The sequence below is a fragment of the Giraffa tippelskirchi genome, chromosome 3 (genome assembly GCF_054371585.1).
Source record: "Giraffa tippelskirchi isolate mGirTip1 chromosome 3, T2T-mGirTip1v1.2.pri, whole genome shotgun sequence".
Taxonomy (NCBI): domain Eukaryota; kingdom Metazoa; phylum Chordata; class Mammalia; order Artiodactyla; family Giraffidae; genus Giraffa; species Giraffa tippelskirchi.
The window spans coordinates 83,274,880-83,292,941 of record NC_137277.1 but is presented as its reverse complement, the minus strand read 5'-3'; the positions used below and the strand labels follow the sequence as shown (position 1 = coordinate 83,292,941).

Sequence of the window (18,062 nt, the reverse complement as noted above, 5' to 3'; positions counted from 1 at the left end):
ATGTAGTCACAATAAAACATCATCTGATCCCACGGAGAGCTCTGGAGCTGGGAAGGCCACCAGTGTTGTCTCACCTCTTGGGAAGGGGGCTTTTATCCCACCACATATACACACTGACCAGGCTTAGATATGAACTGCCACCAGGGAGGGGACATGACTTTGGGCCAGACCATTCTCTTCTGCTGAGAACAATTCTCAGTGAGGGACTCAACTGAAATCCATAAGCCACTAACATTCTTAGGAACTGGAAGAAGGAGTGTCTAAGTCCTCAAAGGGAAAAGGAGACAGTGCACCCAGCACCCACTACAACACTCAAAAACAAAAATGGTAGAAATAAATACATGACAAAGTAACATGTAAGTCAAGAAAGATGATGGCAGTTAAAATATTTTAAGGTACTAGCATTGTTTGGGATAAGATTAAAGATGTTGATTAACTTTAGACTTTATTAAGACTGAATTTTTTTTTAAGAAACAGCCGCCAATCTAACATGAGCACAGGTGCTTCATGACAAACATTACTAGCATGTTCAACTGCATAATGTTCTGGCACTGTATTTTGAATGACATTAATTTATTAAATAAATTGTATATATTCAAAAAAAAAAAAAGAAACAGCTATTTACTGATCATAAGAGATGCACTAAAACATAAGGCTTTGTAAGAGTAAAAGCAAAAAGACAGAAAAGAGTATACAAGGCAAATAGATAGGTATACAAGACCAACCAATAACAAAAGGCTTGGATAGCTCTATTCATATGAGATAAAAGAGACTTGAAAGCAAGTAAAAATGTTAGAGATGCACTACAAAATAAATGTAATTCACCAAGGAAATAAAACGACTCTAAACTTGAACATACTCATGGCCTCAAAATGTATTAAGCCAAGATTGTCAGAACCACAGAGAAGTACAATCAGATATATAAACCATAAATCAAGCACAAAAAGTCCATAAGGATATGAAAGGTATGAAACTAAAGCTCATAGAGGTTGTGACTGGTGTCAGACGTGAGATTTAAGACCAGAGCATCTTCTCTATCCCAGGGCACATCCCACTGTCTCTTCCAGATAAGATAGTGAAAACTGAAAGAATCAAGGGTCAGGAAGATGTACAATGCTGATATCAGACTCTGATTGTAGAATGTATCTTTTTGGTGGCATGAATATTTAACCCTCTCTCTCTCATATTAAGAGTGTTGAAAGTTACGCTAATACCTATGAAAGCAAAAATGGTAGTTTTTCAGACACCAATCAAGTGACTCTAATACATCTGTTGTTCCTGATTCATTGTTCTTCTTCACTGTTGGGTGTTAATGGCAGAAAAAACATATTTATTTCTTTGCTGCTCAGGATCAGGGACAATATTGATTTCACAGAGAAAACCTCTGCTTAATCTAAATTGTCTGGGAAAAGTGACTTAATCATAACATAAAGTCTTATCTGAAAATAAGAATACTGCCCCCTTCCCCACCCCTCTACTGATTTTCAAGCTACACTGTATCTTTTGAATAAGATAGATCTACTATGAAGTTAGATAAGCTATAATCAATGGCACCAGAAGATTGCAAAAGCATTTGTCCAGAATATAAGGATTTTGCCTTTTTTCTCCCCAGTAGAAGTCATGGATAATGTCACTTGGAGAAAAATGTTCCAGTGCAGTGACCATTTTTCTGTTTTAACAGGCTTCATCTTCTAGTAAATATACACCAAGCCAAGCCTGGCAAATGAAATGCTTACCAGGGGATGATCCCTCCCAGCCAAAGTTCCCATGAGGACAGACAGCTGAGCCTCTGGAAACACCCTTCCTGGGAGATCCTGCTGGAGGTACCAGGTAGTCAGCCCTGAGAACACAAGTCAGCATATGCTCTGTGACCCCCAACAGTAGCCAAATCTTGGTTGGGAGGCTGGTGTGCAGGAATTGCCCCTAACCCTCTGGAATTCTTACCTATTTGGGGGTCATTGATTTCTCTGAAATACTACTTTCTCCCACTCCTTAGGGAAAATTAAAAACCCAAAACATACACTAACAGACACACTAACTTTTGCTCACCAATCCAGGAGGTGTGAACCCAGTTAAAAACCACTGCTCAGCCTTCTGGATTTCTCCAGCTTCTCAGTGGACTTTTACACAAGCTGTGCACTTTGTAGAGAGAAAGTGGGTGCTTCAGAGTGTGGGTTTTGGGGTCAGGCTTTCAGTTTGAACTCTGGCCTCATGACTGACCTCAAGCAAGCAGCGTAACCTGACTGTCCCAGTTTCATCTGTGACACAGGAAAAATAATAATACCTGTTTTATAAGGTGTTGTTAGGACTGAGTGAGTTCATGCATGCAAAAGGTTTAGGTGAGTTCTTGGCACAAATCAACCTTTGTGATCATCACTGTTCATTTCATTCCAAGTCCCTTCTGAAGGTCTCTTGGGATCTTTTCTTGATCAGACCAGCTCTTCCTATATAGGCTGGACTCTCTTCATTCAAGACATCATTCAGGAGATGTCTGACTCTGAATGCCATTCTTACCTTCCTTTTCTTACCTGGCTGTTTTTGCTTGTTCAACAACTCATTCTTGGCAGATACAGAGCTAATACGATCCCTCACGTTACCAAATTTAGAAAAACTCTCAAGGTCTTCTTCAATTAATTCAGCCTTTTTCTGGGTCTGGAGGTTACTATGTGAAACTGGTGTTTTCATCCTATCCTCAGGAAACTCAATGTCTGTGGGAGTTACAGTGTGCCACTCTGGGTCCCTGACTCACCGCTTCTTAATCTGCTCCATTTCCCTTCCCCGATCTGGGACTGGCTGTGTTATCGGCTGGTCTCCTTAGAGCTCACTGACCTGAATTTCCCTCTTTCCTAGATGAAACTCCATCTGCATGAGTGGACAGATCCAACAGGCACCCGTAGACCAGGGCTGCAGGGCTGAGACCCAGAGAACATAATGTGAGTGTCATTCAGCCCCCTGACAACTGGCACAAGCCTGCTCTGGCTGAGTCAGGAAGGAAATAAATGTTGACCTTAGAATGCCCCTGCCTCCACACTGATCCCTGTCCTTCACCTCAAGCCTTCATCCAAATCTACCCTGGGGTCTGTATGGCTGCTCATTCAGGGAATAAACTCATGAAAACTGAGATGCTGCCTTTCTTGATGGCTTTGAATTTTAGTGAAAATTTTTGAAAAAAGCCAGTGGTAAGAATGGCCTAATGGAGACTGTTCAGACATCAGGCCATATCTCAAGTGGGATAGAGGGAGACTTCTCACAGCCATCAGATTATCTGGCTGCCCACCCCATCCTCCACCAGGCTATCCCTGGCCATAGATCCACACATTTCTTGGTGCATGGTTGGTTCTAAACGAGTATTTGTTGCATTAATCAGCCTTTATTGTAAATAATGTAAAAATATCCAAGTAATGGTTCTGTATGCCTAGGTACGGTTGAGCCATACCCTGACACAAAGTCTTTGTATGATAATGACAAAGAGAATGAACTAACGTGGGAGGCCTTATCCTGTACCAGATGGCTCACGTGTGTTACTTCATTTTATCTTTCCTACAATTCTACATGGATTGTACTATTATATCCTGAGTTTCCAGCAGACAATGAACAGTCAGGAGCTTAAATAAGTTAGAAGGGCATAATGTAGTAAAAACGTAATTATTTTCCAATGCCTTTGTAGCGTCAAACTTTTTTCCAATAAATTTGTAATTATCAAACAGATGACAGTAAATTCTTTCCAAAAGAGGGATTGGGGGTGCATAGCCACCCCAACTGTGCAGCCTTCAAGCCCCCATCCAACTCCTCCTGTAGAGCCTTTCACCTTGACAAAACATCTGGAAACACAGCTCTCTTTGAATCCCAGTTCCATCACCCATAAGCCACGAAGATGTAATATGCCTCTGCTTTCTGTCTGTCCATCTGCAACAGGACAGGGGGTTGCGATGACGGCCGAACCTGAGGTGAGCCTGGAGAGTCCCAGACAGTGCTCAGCACACAGATAGTGCTCAGCACACAGACAGTGCTCAGCCAACAGCAGTCTTGGGCCAGTTCCTGTTCACACAGTGAGCAAGTAGCAGAGACCAGATTCAGCCCCAGGCCCAAGATGTTAGGGTTCGTGCCTTTCCTGCCCCACCTCAGGCAGCTTCAGATAGAACACAAAGGGCTCAGTACCCAGCATCAAGCCAGTTTAGGGACAAATCTGGAATGCTAACAGGAAAGAATGATCACTAGCAAAACACAAACTTTGGAAAGGAGAGCACTGGCCCCACATTACACAGACTGTTGAAATTCCCCAGCATTGAATCCAACAGGGCAGTCAGTGCAGTGTAGATGGGACTGACAAGAAAACAGTTGTGGAGAACACATTTGCCTGGTGAAGCAGTGTTTAACCTAGCTTGAAAGACTGTATCAAAAATATATGGCCTCTGAAATTTCATCTGTTTTGGAATTTTGTAATCAGTTTGCAGATGTGATGTAAATTTAAATATTTTGTAATAAATGTCAAAATACATATGAGACAAGCATATTAGAAGTTCAAAGTCAGTCAATAGGTCATTTTTTCCATCAGTGCCTCATCATCAACTCTAATTTTAAAAATAATAAAATTACACCCTTCCACCCATTATAGCAGCCAAGCCTTCATGTTCAGTCACCAAGAGGAGACAGCATAGCAGATGTGGGATGTCCTTTATCCATGTCCATGCCATCAGAGCAAGCACCCACCATCCTTTCTATCCCTGCCTCTGCCACCACAGTGAGGTCAGCAGAACCCAAAATGCCCTGTTAGTTGCTGCTGCCAAAGCTGGCAGAGCAGCTAGGTCAGGCTCAGCTGACACCAACTGGGGAGGTCAGTGCTGATTCAGGGGTGGCACAAGGCTCCCCAGTTTGGGCTCAGTGACAGGGATGGCAACAAAGAGGTACATCTGCAGGTTATGACTCTGAACTGCAAAACTTGAAGAGAATAAGATGAGAAGGAAACCAAGACAGGCCAGCTCTTAAGCAAGGAAACTGAGTCCAGCAACAAAACTGTGAAGATTACTCAAGACTTTTTAACCATTTCTGAATCCACACTACTTCTCAAAGTAGCTTCATTATAAGAAATAACACTGTCCTAATTTTTATTTTTCTATACGAAGAAAAACTGTCAAATGGTGGCTCATTTCTTCATTTGAAGGGGACCATTAACAAGGTTTCAGAACAGGCATGAGACTCAGACTACTGTATAAGAAGGTAAATGATTTAGATAATGCTGTCTTTCAAACTATGCACTGAACCTCTCAAATACATTTAAATAACTTCAGATTTGGATCCCTTTTCCTTCCCCTCAAAATGTACTTTGCTCATTGTGGTAGACAAAATAGTCGTCTACCACTACCAAAAGAAGTGTATGTCTTAATACCTAGAACCTGTAAATATATCCTTAGCATAGCAAAAAGGACTGCACATGTGTGAATAAGTTGAGGACTTTGAGGTGGGGAACTTGTCCTGGACTATCCAGGAAGGAGGAAGGGGCCAGGGGCCAAGGAATGCAGGGGTCTCTGGAGGCTGAAATGGATACTTCCACAGAACTTCTGGAAGGAGCACTACCCTGCCAACACCTTGATTTTGGCCCAAGAAAGCCCCATTCAGACTTCAGACATCTTCAGTGTGTATTCTTTTAAGCCACTTAATTGGGCTTCCCTGGTGGCTCATACGGTTTTTTACCTGCCTGCAATGCAGGAGACCTGGGTTCAGTCCCTGGGTTGGGAAGATTCCCTGAAAAAGGGAATGGCTACATGGACATCACCAGATGGCCAACATTGAAATCAGACTAACTATATTCTTTTCAGCCAAAGATGGAGAAGCTCTACACAGTCAGCAAAAACAAGACCGGGAGCTGACTGTGGCTCAGATCATGAACTCTTTATTGCCAAACTCAGACTTATGTTGAAGAAAGTGGGGAAAACCACTAGACCATTCAGGTATGACCTAAATCAAATCCCTTATGATTATACAGTGGAAGTAACAAATAGATTTAAGGGACTAGATCTGATAGACAGAGTGCCTGATGAACTAGGTTCGTGTCACATAGGTTCGTGACATTGTACAGGAGACAGGGATCAAGACTATCTCCAGGAAAAAGAAATGCAAAAAAGCAGAATGGCTATCTGAGGAGGTCTTACAAATAGCTGTGAAAAGAAGAGAAGCGAAAAGCAAAGGAGAAAAGGAAAGATACACCGATTTGAATGCAGAGTTCCAAAGAATAGCAAGGAGAGATAAGAAAGCCTTTCTCAGTGATCAAGGCAAAGAAATAGAGGAAAACAACAGAACAGGAAAGACTAGAGATCTCTTCAAGAAAATTAGAGATACCAAGGGAACATTTCATGCAAAAATGGGCTCAATAAAGGACAGAAATGCTATGGACCTAACAGAAGCAGAAGATATTAAGAAGAGATGGCAAGAATACACAGAAGAACTGTACAAAAAAGATCTTCATGACCTAGTTAATCACGATGGTGTGATCACTCACCTAGAGCCAGACATCCTGGAATGTGAAGTCAAGTGGGCCTTAGAATGCATCACTACAAACAAAGCTAGCGGAGGTGATGGAATTCCAGTTGAGCAATTTCAAATCCTAAAAGATGATGCTGCGAAAGTGCTGCACTCGATATGTCAGCAAACATGGAAAACTCAGCAGTGACCACAGGACTGGAAAAGGTCAGTTTTCACTCCAATCCCAAAAAAAGGCAATGCCAAAGAATGCTCAAACTACCGCACGATTGCACTCATCTCATACACTAGTAAAGTAATGCTCAAAATTCTCCAAGCCAGGCTTCAGCAATACGTGAACCGTGAAATTCCAGATGTTCAAGATGGTTTTAGAAAAGGCAGAGGAACTAAAGATCAAATTGCCAACATCCGCTGGATCATCAAAAAAGGAAGAGAGTTCCAGAAAAACATCTATTTCTGCTTTATTGACTATGCCAAAGCCCTTGACTGTGTGGATCACAATAAACTGTGGAAAATTCTGAAAGAGATGGGAATACCAGACCACCTGACCTGCCTCTTGAAAAACCTGTATGTAGGTCAAGAAGCAACAGTTAGAACTGGGCATGGAACAACAGACTGGTTCCAAATAGGAAAAGGAGTATGTCAAGGCTATGTATTGTCACCCTGCTTATATAACTTCTATGCAGAGCACATCATGAGAAACACTGGGCTGGAGGAAGCACAAGCTGGAGTCAAGATCGCCAGGAGAAATATCAATAACCTCAGATATGCAGATGACACCACCCTTATGGCAGAAACTGAAGAGGAACTGAAGAGCCTCTTGATGAAAGTGAAAGAGGAGAGTGAAAAAGTTGGCTTAAAGCTCAACATTCAGAAAACTAAGATATTGGCATCTGGTCCCATCACCTCATGGCAAATAGATGGGGAAACAGTGGAAACAGTGAGAGACTTTATTTTGGGGGGCTCCAAAATCACTGCAGATGGTGATTGCAGCCATAAAATTGAACGACGCTTACTCCTTGGAAGGAAAGTTATGACAAACCTAGATAGCATATTAAAAAGCAGAGACATTACTTTGTCAACAAAGGTCCGTCTAGTTAAGGCTATGGTTTTTCCAGTGGTCATGTATGGATGTGAGAGTTGGACTACAAGGAAAGCTGAGCACCAAAGAATTGATGCTTTTGAACTGTGGTGTTGGAGAAGACTCTTGAGAGTCCCTTGTACTGCAAGGAGATCCAACCAGTCCATCATAAAGGAGATCAGTCCTGAGTGTTCATTGGAAGGTCTGATGTTGAAGCTGAAACTCCAATACTTTGGCCACGTGATGCAAAGAGCTGACTCATTTGAAAAGACCCTGATGCTGGGTAAGACTGAGGGCAGGAGGAGAAGGGGATGACAGAGGATGAGATGGTTGGATGGCATCACTGACTCAATGGACATGAGTTTGTGTGGGCTCCAGGAGCTGGTGTTGGACAGGGAGGCCTGGCGTGCTGCAGCTCATGGGGTCGCAAAGAGTCGGACATGACTGAGTGACTGAACTGAACTGAACCCACTCCAGTATTCTTGCCCGGAGAAGTCCATGGACAGAAGAGCCTGGTGAGCTACATACAGTCCATGGGGCCACAAAAGAGCTGGACATGACTGAACAATTAATACATACAAGCCACTTAATTAGTGACAATTTGTTACAGCAGCAATAAAAAAACTAATATATTCATGTATTACCTTCCTTCCCATCCTATACCCCATCTCTCCTCCATTTATACACAGTAGCCTGCCCTGGTTGAAGCATCAATTCTTCCAGAAAGTCTTCCTTTCTGACCACAATCCACCCCTTAAAAGAAGACAGATGCCTCTCTCAGTTCTGACCTCCCTCAGAACACTTGTCACATTGTATTATAATTGACTGTTAATTTGTTCATCTCCCCCACCAGACAGAACTTCGGCAGAGCAAAAATGTGTTTTAGTATTTTTTTATCAGCACAGGGCTTGATACAGCACAGAATCTCAAAAAAAAAAAATTATTAAATGAAAAACTGCTATTTCAAAGGTTTTAAGCAGTTTGTCTTCTCCTGAAAACAAACGCATTTTCATCTGAGATAGTGGATATCTATGAAATGAATGAATAAAGGAAAAAAATGCTATGAATCACAGTACTTTCATCCATGAATCATATCAGAGAAAAGTACTATGGTGCTAATCAGCCCACTGACAATTTCAGGCTCCTCTTCCTCTTCCAAGAACAGATAATCAACTTTCTTCTGGGCAGTCCTCTCTAGAAGGCATTTCAGCCTGCTATTACTGGGTTTAATGCAGATTTGCCAAACGTTAACTCTGCTCAAATAACTTTGTTTTAGGTTATTCTGGACACAGCAGTAGTGCCAGAAAATGCAATCTGTATCATTTAAGAAACTGGAAATTTTTATCTGTATTCATAAAAGAAAAAAGTTACCAAAGTGATGCAGCGATTTTTCTGAAGGAAGGAGGGAAAATGCCTCATTGAGGGATATAAAATTCTGAAGGGAACAGAAGCAAGATTTTACAAGACTATTTGAGATAATGTCAAGTACAAGAACAAAAGAACATAAACTAAGGCTCGGAAAGGGTCAGACCCTCAAGGAATTTAAGCAGAATTTCTTTAGACATAGAGAAGGAAGTTTATAGAGTAAAAAGCAGAGGGTTGAAATGGGGGAAAGGCTGTTGTAAATATAGTTGAAGCTGTTAGACCAAAATTGTTCCCTGAGTTATACTCAAATCATAGATCATGGCTTCTAATTCCTCAGAACAGAGCAGCTTGAGTTGAGTAATGGGCTCTCTCTGGGTGGTGTCATTTTTATCTTCTTTTTAACTTCCTTTAAATCAGTCCTTTAATTTAGTCACTTGGCAGGGCCTTAGGGTATGTAATCCAGGCAACCCTGTTCTCCAAGGTTACCAGACAGAGTCCTGGTCTCACAGACAGAAAACCAAGATGTGGAGATAGGATGGGTAGTGAACTTCTAATGGGGGAAAACTGGAATTCAGAGCTATTAGACCACAAAGGTGTTTCTTACTGAGTTGAACTCTGGGTTTGTGATCTTCTTTACTATCTCAGAAATGAGGCCGTCATGATGAAATTCCCAGGGACCACTGTTACCATTTACCTCCTGCATGCAAAACCCATGATTACAAAAAATGCCAATTATTGTCTGTGCCATTTACTTGACACATTGTTAATGAATGGTATGGTCAATAGTGTGATTTATTCAAAGGGGAAAGAAAGCATTTCCAGCAGGAAGTGGACTTGAGCTAGCAGCAGTAGGATGGGAAGCAATGAGAGTTGGCTAGGTGCAAAGAAGGAAAGGAGAGTGGAAGAGGGTCCTGAGAGGCAAAATGGGATGAGAAAAAATCATGTGTCTTCAGCAGAGGTCTTGTGCAAGAGAGATGTCAGCAGCCTCCTGGTACAGGGCAGGTCAGGACTAGAAGCTGGCTCAGGGGATATTCAGAACTAGACCAGGCCAGGTTCAAGTGACCAGTTCTTAGGAGGGGTTACCCAGATCAACAAACCCCACTTTGGCAAGTGACTGTCAGAGAAAGTCATGGACATCAAAATAGCCTGAATGGAGATCGTTGAGGTCAAGACTAGAATTAAGCATTCAACTGGATTTTCCTGTCCTTTTACACTGCGAAATGAAGAGACTGGTACTAATATTTTTGATGCACATTAAAAACAAAAATGAAATAGCATGTTGTTCTATTAAGTTTGCATCATATTAAAAAATATGTAATGCTTGTAAGAGTGCTATAAAACATTCACTGATAAGGACATAAACTGAGCAAACTTTCTGCAAACAATCACAATTAATTCACTTACTTAACAGTAATTGACGAGGCTTGTCCTTACTCACCAGGCACATGCCTTTAAAACATCTTTTGTTCACCCTCCTTTTCCCCAGAGCTCTCTTGCTGCCCAAATGGGCTTCCAGAGCATCTCATCATCATATACCCTCAAGAACAACAACAAATACTTTTCCATAAAACCTGAACCCTAACCACAAGTCAAATATTTCATTTGGCTCTCACCTAGAAACAGTGATCTAGTGCAACTCTGAAGCAAAACTGTGTTGTCTAATTACATACACACAAAAATCATATGCAGTAGAATCTATGGGGACTTTGGTGGTGATTTTGACTATGCTGAATATTCCTCTTAATCACTAATATTAGACCCTGCCCCTGCCCCTAAGATGCTCCTCTGGCTCAAGCTCAACCAACTGATTTAGAAGAGCTATATCATGTGTTTCCTACGCAGAGATATTGGCACTGTAAAAGAGGACATTTGGAGGAGCAATGGTTTATCCATAAGGAGTAACCCTGTTGTAGGTGCCATACTTATTGGGGAGGGGGCTTTTAACTAGCCTCCTACTGGCACAGAAGGCCTTGAATTCTTTCCTCTTCAGTTTTATTAAAAGAACTGGACTGGCCCAACAAAGTGGTTCACAAGGTCTTAGATGCCTTTACATATACTGCAAATGCTTTGGGAACACTGTCATCAATGGATGATTCAGTGTATCAAATCAACACATACTGAGCATCTAACAGGAACTTAGCTATATAAGTACTTTCATATATATTATTAATATTTCATTTAATCTTCACAATCACTTTGTGAGATAGGTTTTTTTTTTTCAGTATTTGATTCCTTTTATTGATATACAATACAAATTGTATGACTATTACAATTTCAGTGTTCAATTTCAAATATTTTTGACAAGCTTACACTTGTGAAATTATAACTACAATCAAAAAGGAAAACATACCTACCCACAACCCAAAGTGTCCTCATGCCCCTGCAGTCACACCTATTTTTCCCCAATACCCTTCTTCCATAAACTAAGGGAAACATAGGTCTGCTATCACCATAGATTATTTTTGATTTTCTAGACTTTAATATAGATAGAATCATACAGTATATACTGTTTTTCATCTGTTTTTAACCCAACATAATTATTTGATACCAATCTGTGTCATTTGCTTATTAGTATTATATTCATTTTTATTGCTTAATAGTGTTCTAATTTTTTTATGCACAATACTTTGTTAATATATCCATCCATTTATGGACATGTGCATAGCTGTAGTTTTGAAATATTATAATAAAAATGTTTATGTACAATTCATCATGTAACATAGGTGTTATTTTCTCGTATGTAAATAACCAGATGTGGAATGGATAAATCATATGGCAAATGCATATTTATGTATTTTTTAACAAGGTTTTAATTTTGAGTTAATTGTAGTTTCTCATGTGGTTGAAAGCAACATCAAGAGGTTTTGCATATCCATTACCTAGTTTCTTGCAAAACTATATTACAGTGAGAACCAGGATATTGACATAGATATAGTTAAGACAAAATAGTTCAATCACTACAGGTATTCCTTATTTTGTCATTTAATAGACACACATAGCCATCTCTGACATTGAAAAACATTTATTTGTATACACTGGTATAATTTTGCTTAATTTTTAAATAAATTTCAAATGTGTGTAAGAAATTTTTCCTATTTATATCATTTTACATTCAGACCAACAGTATTCAAGAATTGCAGTTTCTTGATGTTTTCAACAACACTGACATGGATAGTTACTTTAAATTTTGCTATGTTGCTGCTGCTGCTGCTGCTAAGTCGCTTCAGTCGTGTCCGACTCTGTGTGACCCCATAGACGGCAGCCCACCAGGCTCCTCCGTCCCTGGGATTCTCCAGGCAAGAACACTGGAGTGGGTTGCCATTTCCTTCTCCAGTGAGATAGGTTTTATAGCTTTTTTCGTAAATGAGGAACATGCGTGCTCAGTCACTCAGTTGTGTCCGACACTTTGTGACCCCATGGACTGTAGCCTACCAGGCTTCTCTGCCCATAGAATTTTCCAGGCATGAACACTGGACTGGGATACTATTTCCTCCTCCAGGGATTGAACCCATGTCTCTTGTGTCTTCTGCTTGGCAGTGGATTTCTACCACTGAGCCATGGGGAAAGCCCATAAATGAGGAAAGTGAGGCTTATACAACATTGAGTTATACAGTTGGTAAAGCAAAGATTTGAACTCAAGTCTGACCACTGAAGTTCACTCAAGTCTGACAGACTGAAACCACAATCACAGAAAACTAGCCAATCCAATCACATGGACCACAGCCTTGTCTAACTCAATGAAACTAAGCCATGCCATGTGGGGCCACCCAAGACAGACGGGTCATGGTGGAGAGGTCTGACAAAATGTGGCCCACTTGAGAAGGGAATGGCAAACCACTTCACTATTCTTGCCTTGAGAACCCCATGAACAGTATGAAAAGGCAAAAAGATAGGACACCGAAAGATGAACTCCCCAGGTTGGTAGGTGCCCAATATGCTACTGGAAATCAGTGGAGAAATAACTCCAGAAAGAATGAAGGGATGGAGCCAAAGCAAAAACAATACCCAGCTGTGGATGTGACTGGTGATAGAAGCAAAGTCTGATGCTGTAAAGAGCAACATTGCATAGGAACCTGGAATGTTAGGTCCACGAATCAAGGCAAATTGGAAGTGGTCAAACAGGAGATGGCAAGAGTGAACATGGACATTCTAGGAAACAGCGAACTGAAATGGACCGGAATGGGTGAATTTAACACAGATGACCATTGTATCTACTACTGTCGGCAGGAATCCCTTAGAAAAAATGGAGTACCCATCATAGTCAACAAAAGAGTTTGTAATGCAGTACTTGGATGCAATCTCTGAAACAACAGAATGATCTCTGTTCGTTTCCAAGGCAAACCATTCAATATCACAGTAATCCAAGTCTATACTCCAACCAGAAATGCTGAAGAAACTGAATTTGAATGGTTCTACAAAGACCTACAAGATCTTTTAGAACTAACACCCAAAAAAGATGTCCTTTTCATTATAGGGGACTGGAATGCAAAAGTAGGAAGTCAAGAAACACCTGGAGTAACAGGCAAATTTGGCCTTGCAGTACAGAATGAAGCAGGGTAAAGGCTAACGGAGTTTTGCCAAGAGAACGCACTGGTCATGGCAAACACCCTCTTCCAACAACATAGGAGAAGACTCTACACATGGATATCACCAGATGGCCAACATTGAAATCAGATTCATTATATTCTTTGCAGACAAAGATGGAGAAGCTCTATACAGTCAGCAAAAACAAGACCGGGAGCTGACTGTGGCTCAGATCATGAACTCCTTATTGCCAAATTCAGACTTAAATTGAAGAAAGTAGGGAAAACCACTAGACCATTCAGGTATGACCTAAATCAAATCCCTTATGATTATACAGTGGAAGTAACAAATAGATTTAAGGGACTAGATCTGATCGACAGAGTGCCTGATGAACTATGGACGAAGGTTCGTGACATTGTACAGGAGACAGGGATCAAGACTATTCCCAAGAAAAAGAAATGCAAAAAAGCAAAATGGCTGTCTGAGGAGGCCTTACAAATAGCTGTGAAAAGAAGAGAAATGAAAAACAAAGGAGGAAAGGAAAGATATTCCCATCTGAATGCAGAGTTCCAAAGAATAGCAAGGACAGATAAGGAAGCCTTCCTCAGCAATCAACGCAAAGAAATAGAGGAAAACAATAGAATGGGAAAGACTAGAGATCTCTTCAAGAAAATTAGAGATAACCAAGGAAACATTTCATACAAAGATGGGCTCAACAAAGGACAGAAATGGTATGGACCTAACAGAAGGAGAAGATATTAAGAAGAGATGGCAAGAATACACAGAAGAACTGTACAAAAAAGATCTTCATGACCCAGATAATCACGATGGTGTGATCACTCACCTAGAGCCAGACATCCTGGAATGTGAAGTCAATGGGCCTTAGGAAGCACCACTACGAACAAAGCTAGCGGAGGTGATGGAATTCCAGTTGAGCAATTTCAAATCCTAAAAGGCGATGCTGTGAAAGTGCTGCACTCGATATGTCAGCAAATATGGAAAACTCAGTAGTGGCCACAGGACTGGAAAAGGTCAGTTTTCATTCCAATCCCAAAAAAAGGCAATGTCAAAGAATGCTCAAACTACCGCATGATTGCACTCATCTCACACACTAGTAAAGTAATGCTCAAAATTCTCCAAGCCAGGCTTCAGCAATATGTGAACCGTGAACTTCCAGATGTTCAAGCTGGTTTTAGAAAAGGCAGAGGAACCAGAGATCAAATTGCCAACATCTGATGGATCATTGAAAAAGCAAGAGAGTTCCAGAAAAACATCTATTTCTGCTTTATTGACTATGCCAAAGCCTCTGACTGTGTGGATCACAATAAACTGTGGAAAATTCTGAAAGAGATGGGAATACCAGACCACCTGACCTGCCTCTTGAAAAACCTGTATGCAGGTCAGGAAGCAACAGTTAGAACTGGACATGGAACAACAGACTGGTTCCAAATAGGAAAAGGAGTACGTCAAGGCTGTGTATTGTCACCCTGCTTATTTAACTTATATGCAGAGTACATCAAGAGAAACACTGGGCTGGAGGAAGCACAAGCTGGAGTCAAGAACGCCAGGAGAAATATCAATAACCTCAGATATGCAGATGACATCACCCTTATGGCAGAAAGTGAAGAACTCAAGAGCCTCTTGATGAAAGTGAAAGAAGAGAGTGAAAAAGTTGGCTTAAAGCTTAACATTCAGGAAACTAACATCATGGCATCCAGTTCTGTCACTTCATGGCAAATAGATGGGGAAACAGTGGCTAACTTCATTTTTTTGGGCTCCAAAATCACAGATGGTGATTGCAGCCATGAAATTAAAAGATGCTTACTCCTTGGAAGGAAAGTTATGGCCAATCTAGACAGCATATTAAAAAGCAGAGACATTACTTTTCCAACAAAGGTCGATCTAGTCAAGTCTGATTTTTCCAGTGGTCATGTATGGATGTAAGAGTTGGACTATAAAGAAAGCTGAGCGCCAAAGAATTGATGCTTTTGAACTGTGGTGTTGGAGAAGACTCTTGAGAGTCCCTTGGACTGCAAGGAGATCCAACCAGTCCATCCTAAAGGAGATCAGTCCTTGGTGTTCATTGGAAGGACTGATGTTGAAGCTGAAACTCCAATACTTCGGCCACCTGATGTGAAGAGCTGACTCATTTGAAAAGACCCTGATGCTGAGAAAGATTGAGAGCAGAAGGAGAAGGGGATGACAGAGGATGAGATGGATGGATGGCATCACTGACACAATGGACATGACTTTGGGTAAACTCTGGGAGTTTGTGATGGACAGGGAGGCCTGGCATGCTGTGGTTCCTGGGGTCGCAAAGAGTTGGACACGGCTGAGTGACTGAACTGAACTGACCACTGAGCCAATTGCGATGGAACAGTGTTTCTGAATGACCTGCCTATAAACATCTGATACCACTTACATACAACCTTTTCACTTGGGCACAAAAGTTTCCACGTTCCTTGTATCACCCTTATAGTACAGATTGTCTAAGAACTTCCTACCACTCTGTATCACTCAACAATTTTAAAAGCACTTTTTGATATATTATCTCAACTGACTATCAAAACTTCAGAAGGATACAGGGAAAGTATTATCACTCAGGTTTATACATAAAGAAACTGATGACCAAAGAGGGTAAGAACAGAGTGAGGTCACAGGGTTGGGAAAAAGTGGATATTCTGTAACTGGGAATATTGGGAAGTTGACTCTAGGACACTCAACACCACCATATGGGCCAGGCTTAGACTTTCCATCAATGTCATGAAGCAGCCACCTATAGATGAGGTATCAGCATGGGGTCTACCTACAACACAAAAACCAGGAGGCCAAGGTCTTATTTGAGGAGACTATGTCTTTCTCCCCTAGGAAACAATATCTGGCTCATGCTGAACAGATTAAAACATTCCAAACTCACACCAGGACTTGAGTCAGGATCCAAAATTCTTCTTTTCAGTTTCCATAATATTTTTATCCTTTCTAAAATTGCTCACTTAATTAAGATCTGCCTGTTCCTATCCCTTTCTCGGTTACTTCCTAAGCACAAAAATTACATTAGACAAAAATTTATGTGCTTGTTTTCCAAACTACCACAAGCTTGCATCTCCACCCAGTTTCTGATTCCTCTAGTATATGTGTGCTTGTAAAGGCTTTATTCATGGTTAATGAGAGATTAGATGACATTTGGCTAGGGATCCAAAAACATACAAATTCCACCTTACCCACGGGGACCCCAAGACAGAAAACATGCAAGGAGAAACAGCAAGAGTGAAACAAGATACCACTCTCTTATTAGCCAGATGTGACTATCTTAGATGACTCCTATTTCCCATACATTGGGGTGAACCATAGGGAAATCCCACTGACCATTATTCTATATTTATGTTCTAGGAGTAATAGCGACAACCTTGGATTTCATCCCTGAAAATTTTTCCTCTGTTGACCTGCCAACACATACCAAACTATATCTTCAGAGGCCACAAAAACTGACATTCAACATATAAGGGAACAAAATACAGGTAATACAGAGCTACCAAGATGCTCAGTCCAGGCCTCTCTCCCCTGTCTGCCACTTCAGACAACGTGCAACTTATAAAGCTATCAACAAAGTCAGCAGAGAAAATTTGTACCACAGGATAGGAATGAGCACCTATAATGGCAGATTCCCCTAATGAAATGGAAGGTCCTAGGGGTTAAATGCGTGAGTGAGGCCCACAAACCCTCCAGCACCTCGGGGCTGGATGTGCCAGGGCAAGATTTAAACAGATGGAAAGCGCCTCTCCTGTCCTTGAGAGGACAGATAAACATAATAAAAAGGAATGTGATGCCTGCTTTTTAAATTTCTCTTTTCAGTCACTTCTCAGCCATCTATTTCCTAAATGTTACAGAAACTTAATGCTACAATAATTCAATATGCAGGAAAATGCAGTCAGCCCTGAATACCCAAGATCCAATAACTGACGAGTATACCACTGAGATTTTTAGTTATTGGTTTGAATGTTCTTTTGTGGCCACTCTTCTATAGAGTTTGAAACTTTTCCAACCCCTATCCTGCTAATTTCATGCATTAAAGATTGAAATGCATCCAAATTTCATTTCCAAAGAAATATGTTATATCAAGGATGCTGTTGCTGCTTCTGCTGCTAAGTTGCTTCAGTCGTGTCTGACTCTGTGCGACCCCATGGACTGCAGCCTACCAGGCTCTTCCATCCATGGGATTTTCCAGGCAAGAGTACTGGACTGGGTTGCCATTGCCTTCTCCATATATCAAGGATGATTATTATATTAAAATCTGGGAGCACACAAGCTGGAGCCTGAGATATCTAAATTATCCTTTTTTAAAAGTATGCAGTAATATTTTCCCTGTTGCCCTTATATCTCATGGAATCACAGTGCTAAACAGTAAACCCAGGAAATTGAGTGTACTTCTTAGGTAACTTTGAATAGGACTCATTTTGACTGACTCTTATTGGAATCTCAGACTTCACGGAATCACAGAAGGCACCGTGAAGTCACAAACAGGTTGTTCACTGCTTACAAGTATGTTTTGCTTGATCAGTGCAAGGGTTTTACAGTTTTAAAAGTGTATTGACAATATTCACAGATCAGGACATTT

At 41.0% G+C, this 18,062-nt stretch overlaps 1 long non-coding RNA gene across 1 annotated transcript; it reads left to right on the top strand.

The window, feature by feature from the left end:
• The first annotated feature begins 43 nt into the window (after positions 1 to 43).
• Positions 44 to 17,286, top strand: LOC145543553 (uncharacterized). Its single transcript, XR_014080857.1, has 6 exons — positions 44 to 965; positions 1,682 to 1,830; positions 2,851 to 2,933; positions 5,124 to 5,217; positions 5,817 to 5,948; positions 16,838 to 17,286. It is a non-coding gene; the product is annotated as an uncharacterized LOC145543553 (long non-coding RNA).
• Positions 17,287 to 18,062: the final 776 nt, after the last annotated feature.